The sequence below is a fragment of the Rousettus aegyptiacus genome, unplaced genomic scaffold (genome assembly GCF_014176215.1).
Source record: "Rousettus aegyptiacus isolate mRouAeg1 unplaced genomic scaffold, mRouAeg1.p scaffold_m13_p_4, whole genome shotgun sequence".
Taxonomy (NCBI): Eukaryota; Metazoa; Chordata; class Mammalia; order Chiroptera; family Pteropodidae; genus Rousettus; species Rousettus aegyptiacus.
This window is the reverse complement of record NW_023416307.1, coordinates 108,974,818-108,987,641: the sequence shown is the minus strand read 5'-3', so window position 1 is coordinate 108,987,641 and position 12,824 is coordinate 108,974,818. Positions and strand designations below refer to the sequence as shown.

At 40.1% G+C, this 12,824-nt stretch overlaps 1 protein-coding gene across 2 annotated transcripts in view; it reads right to left on the bottom strand.

The window, feature by feature from the left end:
- FHIT (fragile histidine triad diadenosine triphosphatase) overlaps window positions 1–12,442 on the bottom strand; it is a 1,278,128-nt gene extending 1,265,686 nt beyond the window's left edge. For both annotated transcript variants that reach the window (XM_016150237.2, XM_016150238.2), the window contains exon 1: window positions 12,266–12,442. The gene's annotated coding sequence lies outside the window, so the exon portion shown is untranslated. The remainder of the gene's footprint in view (window positions 1–12,265) is intronic.
- Between the last annotated feature and the right edge of the window lie 382 nt (window positions 12,443–12,824).

The following is a 12,824-nucleotide window of genomic DNA, read 5'->3' as shown; positions in this document are numbered from 1 at the left end:
TTTTTTTTTTTTTTACTCATAATAAAATATTTTTTATTTATTATGATGTAAAATATAGAATAGTCAAACTCAAATGACAATAGATAGCTTTTAGAAAAAAATAGACAAAACAAATTTCATGACTCATTTCTTCCTATTTTCCATTTGCCATTCCCAGAGGTATCTGCATTCAACTGTTAGTTGTTTCCTATTCACCCCATTTTCCCACTGTAGATATGACATTTTATTCTAGTTTTATTGAGAAATAATTGACATACATCACTGTACAAGTTTAAGGTATATAGCATGATGGTTCGACTTACTATATATTGTGAAGTGATTACCACAACAGGTTTGGTTAACATTCATCATCTCACATACATACAATAAAAAGAAAAAAATTTTCTCCTTATGACAAGAACTCTCAGGATCCTCTCTGAACCACTGTCCTACATGCCATACAGCAGTGTTAACTATAGCCATCACGCTGTATGTTACAGCCCATGTCCATCATGTTGTACCTGAAGTACTTATATCTTGTAACTGGAAGTTCATACCTTTTGAGCACCTTCCTTCGATTCCCCATGCCCAGTTCCCCACCTCTGGTAACCATAAATACAAACTTTTTCTGGAAGTAGGTTTGGGTGGGGTGTTTTTTGTAGATTCCACATATAAGTGAAATCATATAGTATTTGTCCTTTTCCACACAACTCCCAGTACTGTGTTCTTCAAGGTCCACTGTTGCAAATGGTAGGATTTCCTATTTTTATGACTGACTAATATTCCATTACACTTACACACACACACACACACACACACACACACACACATACTACAACAACGACAACAACAACAACTTCTCTATCATTCATCCATTGATAGATACTTAGGTCATTTCCATGTCTTGGCTATCATAAATAATGCTGCTATGAACATAGGGTTGCAAATATCTTTTCCAGTTAGTGTTTTCATTTCCTTTGTACTTAGGGAACATTAGATTCTAAAGAGACTCCAGCATCCTGGTTTAAGAATCCTTGTTGGAAACAGATACTTGACTTTTAAGTCCAGATTTGACATCATTTATTTAATGTTCCTATGATTAATGAGATGCTTAGAGAATATGCCGGATCTTTTAGACCACCCAAAATCTGCTTCAGCACATGTATTAGGGAAGATAACTACTGCCATTCACCTTATCTATCTAGTTCATTACAAAAAGCACTACTTTATTTAAGATATTGTGATTAATAATAAAAATGACAACTAAAATCATCGCTTTTATTTGGTGCTTACTAGGTACCAGGAAGTGTCACTATACTTTCATGCATTATCTCATTTAATCCTCACAATGAACCGATGGGGTAGGTTCTCTTATTACCTTCATTTTTTGGATAAAGAAACTGAGGAACAAAGAGAAAGAAAGGTGCTGAGTCAAAATATAAATATAATATATAAAAACAATAAAATAATAATATAATAATAACACATCATCATTAAATCTGTGATATGCCAAGCACAGTATTGGATGCTTTCCAAACATCATCTCTCATGTTTATGAAAACCTTGCACTATTCTCATTTAATGGATGAGAAAACTGAAAGCTTTAGAAAATTAGCTAAAATACAGGTCTGTCTGGCCCCAAAGCCAGCCGCACTAGGCATCTGCCCTTCTGCAGAGGGTAGGGGAAAGGGCTAATCAGATCCCTGAAGCTCTCCAACCAGGTCACAGGACGTTGAGGAGGCACAGGACTTCAGAATTATCAGATCCAAGCCCCTTATTTTACAGATGTAGAAAGGGAAGCTCAGAAAGAGGAAGAGACTTGCATAAGGCAATGAGAGAGCCAGAACTAGAAGTCTCTCAACTTCTAGTAGTGTTCTTGCAGAGACATGATGAGGCCCTTTCACACTGAGTCACCAGGAAGGGAAAGCCTGACAATATCACAGTGATGGTGCCAGCCTGTCGACTCTCTCTCTCTCTGCTCCCTCCTGACCCTAGGGATTGTTGCTGTATATGCTGCCTGGCACATTCATAACTCGGAATAGTAGGGAAGCTTGGGGAAAGAATCCATAGCAAAGACAGGAAGCACCTAGTCAACCTAGAACCAATTTCCAATATGATTCTCCAGAAGCGGGACTAGAGATCAGTGGAGGGAAGAGGTTGGCTCAGGCACACATAGGTCTCTTTTATAGACACCAAACACAATACAGCCAAGTCTTGGAGAACATGATCTGAATCAGCAAGTCCCCTGAATCTTTTCTAAGTGCACATCTTTCCTAGTTTGTGCACTAGATACAAATAATTCAACTGTCTCATAGGGAAAATTTTTTAAAATAGAATTTTGGAGGTGTTAAATTTAAATCCATTCAGTATTATATAATCTTTGAAATACAACAGTTGTTTACTCTGCTTTGATTTCTAAGCTTTCCTTTGATGGAAAATATTAATATTTATCATTTTTCTGATGTTGGACTAATGAGAATCTTAAGTGTTTATGAGAAGACATTTAAATATTACAGTTTGGTGGATGTGTTTGTTTTCTAACTTATATTCCTCTGCTTATAACACCAACCAGTATTATATTTTGTGCTGAATCCTGGGCTGTTTGTTGTTCATCCACATCTGCAGTAAACTTTATATGACTGGAATGACGGTCTCTACATTTATTTGATGACCAAAGAGTATCACAGTCAGCCAAATAACATAGTACTATAGGAAAGATCTAGCTCTGACTTTCAAAGTGAAAACTGGTACATGTGTATAACTACTAGCCAGCAACAGTTAGAGCTTTAATGATAGCAATCACAGCTAATATTTACTGAGCGCTGACTACACATCAAGCACTGTGAAGGCATGCTTTACATCAATGATCTCACCTGATCCTCACGACTCTAAGCACAAGTAGTCTTATCGTCTTCATTACATAGAAAAGTGAGTTGCAGAGAGGTTGAGTACTTCACTAAAGATTACACAGCCAATCAGAAGCAAAGCCAGTCGTCAGTCCTCAGAGCCAGACAGGTGGTTCTCTATACTCCCTTCCCTATGAGCCCCTTCTTGAGTGCCCAGCATTTGAAAATTCCTTTTCTCTATGGCATAAATGACTCATGTGCATAGAACAGCATCCTTCGGGGCAACCCAGACTATCAGATCTTGGTAATGATAAGATGTAATTCATTTGGTCTACCATATGCCATGCATTCTTCTATGAAAAGGGAGAAAGCAAGGAACGGAACCAACAAGATCCCTGCCCTTGGGGAGCAAACTTTCTAAAGAGGGAAAACAGACAATCTTAATGTAATAAACAAGGCATTATTTCTAATAAGGGGAGGAAATGTGAGGCTGCGCAAGTTCAAGAAATGCTAAGAGGAGCTGAATTCAGGGACTTCTGTAGATTCCAATTACCTGTTATCTCCATGCAACCATGGCTCAGCTAGCGAGAGAAGAAATGAAGAACAGCCCAAAAGCTTATGAGTGTATGGCACAGTAAAAGGTACAACACTGAATTCTAAGTTAGGTACCTGATATAGACCACTTACCCTACACAGGAACCAAGTGCTAGGGAGACAAAATAGCCACTGATACTACCTTCATAGAGTTGATGGTCCAGAAAGAGGAGAGGCATTGATCAAAAAGTACAGGTCAAAGAAAAGCTAAAGAAGTCTAAGAAGTCAAGGAAGCAAAGACACAAGACCTAACCTACAGGGGACTAAAAAAGGTCATCATTCTGCCACTGACTCCATCTATGACCTGCAGCAAGTCGTTTCCACCTTTAGAACCAGCCTTCCAAAAAGCTTCCTTCAAGCTCTTAAAAAAATCCTTTGAACTTACGATTCCAACATATAAAATTGTACGTTATCTCTTCTTCCACCAATCACTAGATCCCAAACTGCCCCTCTTCCTTCTTCAGTCTCTTTCTGCACTTCTACAGCAAGGGCTTTGTTCTTGATTTTCACTGCTATATGGCAGAGGGGTCATATCAGGAAGGAGATGGGCCTGGTATCCCATCAGGGGCTGAACTGGATATAACAAACACTCTGAGCAGAACCCAGGTGAAAACATAACAACAATAATAAAAATAGCTAAAATTTACTGAGAAATTACTATATGAGAGGTACTGAGCTAACATTTTATATAGATTGTCTCTATGAGGTAGGTACTAACATGTTCATTTTACAGACTCTGCAAATAAAACTCTGCAAGGTAAAAAAAACCTTCTCAGGATCACCTTCAGCCTGTTAACGGCAATATATATATTTATAAATTCTAAACAATACAACTCGCTACATGAAAAGGCAATATAGTAGAAGCCATAAACATCTAGACCCTTACTAATCTAAGTGTGACCAGCAAACCAAATCATCTGCATCATCTAGGAGCTTCTTAAAAATGCTTAAGTTTCTGGTCTCACCTGGACCCTTGCCCATAGTTCTAGCCAGTCCTCAACCCATAGGAATTGGACCCAGCTGTTTCATCTGTCCTAGGCAGCCAAACACAGCTAACTCCTCTAGGCCAGGGAAACCTTGGTCTATTGCCTCTTGGAAGTTCAAGAGGCTAGAGGAAACCCGAGCTCAGAGGAAACTTTCTGCCCTGCTCAGAGGGGCCAAGACAGGGCCTCAGTTGCAGATTTATCTGTGGCTATGGGCTGCTGCCGCTTCCTTGCCTTGTTTTTACTCTCTCAGCTGGCAGATCCTAGCAACTAGGATTTCAAACTGCAATGACCACCTATTGATTCTGTACCCCTACTATCGTTTTCCCTCTTCTGAAGGTATCAGCACCTCTCATTAATCAGAGCCTGTGTGTGCAGCCATGCACTCTGTGTACTGCACAACTCCAGAGGGCACCATTCCCATAAACTTTTGTAAAAATGAAATATTTTCCTTCTCCCTCCACCCAACCATCTTTTTGTTGATATACCCCTTGCATACTCTCTATATTTGTTTCTATCTCTCCTGCTTTTCCCTGTTCTCCTTCAGATCACTACCTCTTCCGGGCCCGTTTCAGAGGAGAGGTTGAACAGGAATGGACAGCACTCCAGGGTTAATAAAAACAACCTCATTCCAACAGGTTCCAGCCCCTTCCTCTTCCTGTCCTCAGGGCTCTGAGCACATACAGGAATTTCTGCATCTAAGTGTCACTTAAACATCTCCTGGCACAACAAAGCAGATACTGTCTTGCACCTAGAGTGGAGGCAAGACAAGACACCAGCAAGTTTGTTTGTTTGTTTGTTTTTCAAAACTGAAGACCTGGGAAGACTTCGAGTCTTGCAAGAAATGAAAATTTTGTTCTTACCACATACCACATACTCCAGTGATTAAATGACTACAGACCATACTCTCCAGTGCGTGCCCAACTAAAATATGCATGCATTAAACTTCATGAGAGAATACTGATACTTCCACATTATCTATGATGAGTTTTAGCTCCAATAGTTGTGTGAGTCTCAGAAACTAAGGAATATACTGAATTTTAATGTAAATTTGATTATTAATAAAAAGAGGCAAATCCATACAAGGAACACTAAGAAACACATAAACAGTCTTTAAGTTCCAGAATACAGTGTGTGCCTTTTGTGAACCTCTTAACCAGTTTCTCAGTTTTCCCTTCTATTCCTACTTATTTATCATTAAATACATACAAAATATTCCAAAAATATATAATTTTTAACTGCATTAAACCCTTCAACAAAAACACTGGTTCCCACTCTTTTTCTCTCTATCGAGAAAAATAAAACTACCAGAGGTATTCTTCCTCAAAGACACTGCAGGTTTGGTTCCAGCCAGCATAATAAAGCAAGTATTGCAACAGAGCAAATCGTAATCTTTTTGCTGGTGGACGATCTTGCCTTCAGTTTGGGAAAAACACACCTGTGGAATGCAATACAGTGAAGTGCAATAAAACGAGGTATGCCTTTACATTGTGAAATGACTTTATAGTGACTAGAGAAGCTCAGGAAATGCTGAAAAATAAAATTATAGTGCAGGGTAATAGAAATTCAGGACAAGAATGCTCCTGGACCCCAAATATAAGGTTTTAAATATAAATATTCAGATATAAACATAAGTATAAACATTTTCTATAATGAAAAAATTTTTAAAGGAAAGGATACCCACATATTATGGATAATCCAGCAAATTAAAGGTGTTTAAATTAGCTTAATTATTCTACCCTAAAATGGAGGGTGTGGGTAACTATGAAAAAAAAATTTTAAAGGAAATAACGTTTTTCTAGTAGGTGGCCTCTCTGAAACTCATTTGTTTCAATCTACTGAATCAGAATGTAAGAAGGTTACAAGTAAAAATGGGTTTTATTTTCTATGAAAATGTTTAAACCTTTTCAATAACATGGACACCAAGGCTCATGAAAGCATATAACTCCATTTCCTTTGAACATGGTTTTAATGTTTTGGTTTTTTTTTTTTTTTTCAGCCATGAGGAATGGAACAAACTAAATACCAGGAAGAGAAATACAGCCTAAAACTCAGCATTAAGGAGAATCCTGACTCAGAAAAACATAGCATACAAAGGTGTGGGTGGTGGAAGTCTCTGGTAATTAACCTCAAGGATAACCAGGGCACGACCTATAGTTAGTTCAAATCCCATGGGAGCTTTGTGATGAGATTTATCTCTTTCACTCCCAAAGCCTTGAAAATGCTACTTTCTAGATATTTCGTTCACCATCCAGACCTTTCACCTGTTAGATTGTACCTGATACATTTCACGATGTTCTGATGTTAGAATTGGGGGTTTTCATTCCCAAATGCACTTCAGAATTACCTGAGAAACTTAGAAAGAAAATACTAACACCTGCCTCCAGCACGCTGATTTTAATTTATCAAGATGGCACCAGCCCCAGGTGATTCTAACTTGCAGGAAGGCTGAGAATCTCTGGTTGGAAAGCAATCCAAACAGGTTAAAATTATGTAAAGAAGAAGGCACTATAATTAGGCTAAATAAATTTACATTAGGAGGCAAGGTGCCTCAAATTCCCATCTTAATCTATAACACAGTACTTCAAGGATCCCAAATTTCTTTCCCTCAAATTAAGACAGACTCACTTGCATGGGAGAAATCTCTATTTGCCTACAAGTTTTTACAAAGGACTGAAGAAGTTCCAGACTTTATATGCGAGATAGAAACAAAAACAGTAGAATTAAATGTAATCTATTCCACCTAGTATTCAAAATACGATAAACAAGGAAACAGCAGGGTGCATAAAGTTGTGATTTTTTACTAATAATTATAAATAAGAGTAAAATCAAAGTTACCATTAGTGAATGCCAATTAGTTTTTAAGCACTTTCCATGGATTATTGCACTGAAAACTTAAAACATCACTCTGAAATAGGAATTCTTACCACCAACTCACAGATAATAAGGAAATTGAGGCTCAAAGAGATTAGGACACTTCCCCAGAGTGAGGCAGCGAGGAAGTGGTAGAACAAGATTAGAATACAGGTCTTTGTTCTCTAGAGTCCATTCTCAACCACATCAGCTCTCAGCTAGAACACTCAAGAGTTTCTTAAGTACTTGCTACCCATAGTCCATGGACAAGCAGTAACAGCCTGTTAGAACTAATGAACTCTGGCCAATTCCAGATCTACTGAACCAGAATCCACATTTTAAGATCAGCAAGAGATTCCTAGGTACATTAAAGTTAAAGAAGCACAGGCCAACCTGGTTTTCCTACATCGACTACTACCTTTCTCAAATTCATCATCCATACTGTATCCATACTTTTTAAAAAACAAATCCAATCATTTCATTTCCCCCACTTAAGACTGTTAAACAGTTTCCCAAATGCCCTTGGAATTAAGTCCAAAATTCTTTTGCAATACAGGTAATTGGATTCTATATATCACCCATGCAGTCTCTGCAGCCTCATCTCCCCCAACCCTTATCTATTAATGTTTGTACCCCAGGCATAGAGACCTTTCCGCTCATCAAATCTCAACTCTCCCTCCTTTCCTTCCATTCTTCCATCCTCCTTCCCTTCCTCTAAGCTCTTCCCACCTAGAATACACCAGCACCCACTACCTCCTCCAAGAGAGCCACATTTAATGCTGTATCTCCCATGTATAATGGTGCAGTGCCTGGCACAGAGCTGGGAGCAGGATAAATGAGCTGAATAAACACATGTGTAGGATACTGAAGCCCTCAGCTGTTTCCTTTACTCAACCACAATATGTTCTTGCTGTGATCCTCATTCCCGTTTCTCCTTCCCTGTTCCCTGCATCACCCCTTTTTTTCTAACTCACCTTCTTATCAGTAACCTCATGGCTATTGAAGTTGTCAGCTTTAGAAAGGAGCACTGCCATGGCCACATGGCCACCGCCCCAGGATTACTCAACAGCTGGATGACAACTGCTCCAATTTAACCCTGAGGCTCCCCAGACAGGCCTAATCTTTTCTAAAAGTGGACAGAAGGCCCCACTGACAGAAGTAGGCTGCTTCTCAAACCAAGATTTAATATACAGAAAGAACCGTAGATCAGGGACCTCTCAGCAGGCAGTGCAGAGCCAAAAGCTTCACTCTCTCTCTCCCACACAAGACACTGTCACTGTGTTGACAAGATGGGTTATCAAGAGTTGTGGGTAACTTCATATTTTAAATGTGATGGCCAAGCTTATTACTCTAAGAAAACAAATGGCAAATCCCTTTATAAAATAGATAATCTGACTCAAGTTTAAATCTTGAGTAAATCTGATATATTTTCATGTATCAAGTTTACACTATGAAAGAGCTACTGTTTATCTATTGAATACACGCTGTCGAGTGCCTCACAACATGTTCAAAGCTTTATACAAAGAATCTTATTTAATCCTTATTATCACTTTATGAGATAGAGATGCATATTATCCCTATTTTATAGAAGAAAAACTGAGGACTAAGTAACTTGCCTAAGAGGCAGGGCTGGGATTTAAAGCATAGGCCTCCAGCCAAACACCCTCTATTGCTTCTTTGCTATGTTTTGCTATTTAGATCACTTTCTCATCTGAGAAGTCACAGACATTGACATTCCTAAAGAAACAGCCCCTCAGAGGATGATCTCAAAGGCTGAGATTTTTCTCTGCAATGTATATATTAAAAGGAAAGTAACCTGGTACATCTTATATTTCAAAGCTGCTTTTCGACATTAAAAGAGAAAACTGAGATTAAAGAAAAAGATGTGGGAACGGTGCTCAGGAGTGCTTATGAATGCAATTCCACAAATATTTTTTCGGTGTCTACCAGTGGTCAGGCACTGTGCTAGAAGCTGAATGATCAGACTGTCAGTTGGGAGAGTTCTGGGGGCAGGGGGTTGGGGGTGGGAGGGTCAGGGGTCAGGGGAGGTGAAGAGAGGTGATGGGAAGACTGTCTCCCATAGTGACCATCTCAGGAATATTTAGCCAGTAATTTACATAGCTGTTACTTTATTATCTAATTATGGGAAAATCATCATTCACGCACAAAAGGTGAGAGTTACCTGCTTTATCTGTGAACACATAATTTAAAGGGCCGATCTATCTTCTAAAACAAAAGTTTTGTATAATTCAAATACCTCATGTGATCATTTCTAATACCCCATATTAGAGGGTTAGACTTTAATGTATGCGAATACAAACACCGTGCCATATTTTCCTCTCAAGTATCTGAAAGAACAAAAGAAAAAAAAGAGTACTGGGAGCCAAAACAAGACTAATTTCCATAACAGAAATGGAGCATATTGAAGCTGCATGTATATACAAATAGAAAAGGACATAGAAACATTTCCTAAAGCTCTCGTGAAACATTTACAGGAATAGACAAGGACAAAGATACCAAGTAAAATAATGGTAACATACAATATTATGAGCCCTCCAGAATCCTGGTTTTTTGCAGAAACAGGATGCTTTCAACACAAGGGCATGAGATAAAGAACACGGACCACTTTGTATTGATTTATAAGGTCCTTCCAGCACTAACCCTTTAGCTACTTTTCATCCAGGAGGCCCCTGAACCTAAAGAGAGATAAACATGCTCAAATTTGTTGAATTAATGAAATATAATAATCCTACCAATAATAGAGAGACAGACAGACAGACAGACAGACAGACACTTCACAGCAATTGGTCCTGGTCTATGACCTAGAGAGAATAAATTAGGGGGTAAACCATTATCGAAACAGCTTTACAGCTGATGCTCCTGCTAGCTGACTGTTAGTGGAATGAAAATAACCCTGGACTTGGAAATAAGATATTCAGGTCTAGTCTCATCTCTGACACAAACCAACTATGTGGCCTTGGACAAACTGCTTTACCGCCTAGGCCAATTAATTTCCTCATCTCTGAAGTAAAGGCATTATAAAGCTATATAAACTCAGATTTGTGGAAACTTCGTAATACACCAGGAACTGTTTCAAGACCTTTGCTTAGATTTAAATGCTTCCAAAGGTTCTCTGCTGCTCTAACGTTTAATCTAACTAAAGATGCAACATGGTATAATGGAAAGATTCCAAATACTGTACTCAGACAAGTTGGACTCCCTCTCATTCTGAAAGGTAGTCTTTATCTAAGAAATGACTGCCAAGCAGACTGAGTTATAATCCCAGTACTTCTATTCTGTAGCTGAATTAACTTGGGCACATTACCTTCCCTAGCTTTAGTTTCCTAATATGTAAAACATATATGAAAATGGTTCTCTCTCTCTCGTATAGCTTCTGAAAGAATTAAACTATAACTAAAGTAATATATATTTATATTTATGTTAAATATGTTAAATTTTATGACTAGGTGTGTGACTGTGGATAAATCTTCTCAAGTATTTTTCCTCATCTACAAGTGGGAGATACAGAATTATTAAAAGAGATAATGCTCTGTAAACTGTCGACTGTTGGATGTGTTGGAAAGTATGCATAATCCCTAATACTTGGAAAAGCGTATACAATAATCCCCAGTTTAGTACTTGGAACAGCATATACAACCAATGACAACAACGAAAGACATTTTTACTAAACATCTCTCTCTAGTCCCAGCTCACAGCAGGTGGACGCAAAGACTAGCAGCCAAGAACACAGTGCCACAGGCAGTTGTATTTCAGAGTCAAGGGGCTGCTCCACAGAACCGCGGCACGTGAGACTTCATCTCCCAGGAGACACCTCACCGCGCAGAATGGCACGCTGGAAGGTGGAGTATCAGCCCTCAGGTTAACAAGAGGCGGGACTCAAACTCCCAGAAAACGCCGCTCGCTGCCTCGGCCGCCCGGCCAAAAGATAGAGCCAGAAAGGGAGAGTTCGGGTATACATGTTTTAACAGGTGCGAGCAGGAGTCGCTCTCGAATCTCCAGGACCCACCCTGGATCAAAACTTTCTGAAACAACCATTGATCGTATTTTCCAGTGGTCCCCGGCACATTTCTGAGCGAGATCCAGAATAATAAAGCTGTAAATTTGCAAAAGGCAAACTTTCGCCAGCAAGACCTCTTTTAGATTTCGGCTCCAGGCATCATCCTTGGGCCACTTGGGCAGGGAGCCTCAAGCTTTTATCCCAGATAAGTACTGTGAGTGGCTAGTCCAAGGTCATACAGCAGAGGCAGAATTTGATCCTAGAGAGGAAGCTGCAAACTGAGCTCCAGTTCCACTAACCTGCCTCCTTCCCGAACAGCACAGTCCCTCGGCCCGCCCATGGAGATCTATATCTATTTATCTATCTTTAAAATTCTCCTATATTTTCACATAAAAAATATTGCGCCATAAAATAAGTGTAAGGAGGTCCAATAGAGTACTTAAGAGTTCTTCCATTATAACGAATTCGACACTTCGTGTTTATTAATATTAACTGTAAAATTATCTCCCGAGTTACTGTCTTTCCTGTGCCCTGCTTGGTTCCTGTCCTGGACACGTGTATCCCTTTGGGGTACACAGAGCTGGGTGTTTTAACACAAATCTATTGGGGCAGAGAGTCCCTCTACTTGCCTATGAAACTGACAAACCACGCACGCAAAAGCGTTCCGTGCCAACTACACCACCAGAGCCAGGAGCTGAGGCATACTTGGAACTGCTAGAATGGTCCCATGGCTCAGTTTACCCACTTACAAAATGCAGCGGAGGAGCGGCGGGTTAGGGTTTGGGCCGGTGCTCAGGAACCCTCCCTGAAAACGCTCGGGAGTGAGGTGAGGGTCCTGCTGACAGACCCCACCACCACCACCACCACCACCTCCCAACAAGCTTCGCGGGCTGTCCCCGCCCACTGGGCCGACAGGGTAATGTCCCGACGAGCGTGGAACCCAAACTCGCGCCGCGAAACACTGTTCGACTTCTGCTTGTCCCCGCCCCTACCTTCCAAGATCTTGGTAGCTGGAAAGTGAAAGGCAGAGGGAGGGAGCGCGGGGTAGGAGCAGAGCCTGGGCTTTGCCCACGAGGATGGCTGACTGAGGGACCTGAGAATATAGTGCGAAAAGTCCCGCGACGGGACGGAGCGGAGCGGGGACTACAATCCCCAGCTTGACCCGGGATGTCAACAGGACCCAAGATGGCCGCTCGTATGGGGATAGGCGCGGGGGCCAATAAGCGCAGAGCACGCTCCTGCACCAGGCCAATCAGAAGCCATGTTGACAGTAACCTTGGTCAGGGGCGGGAAACACTGTCCCTTTCAGGAGAGAAGTTGAGTTGAGAATTCTCCTAGAAAGATTTTTTGTCATAAGTCACACAGTCTTTGTGTTTTTGTTTTTGTTTTTTTGTCCAAATCGAAAAATGTAACATAATTATTTTGGTTATGCAGCATTTTTGCTTTCTTCTTTCCTCCCAAACCAAACCTTCCTGTATTCTAAAACTGCACCAACATTTTTTTGTGCTATTTCTCTCCTTTACATTTCCATTATCAAGCATTGTCAATAAT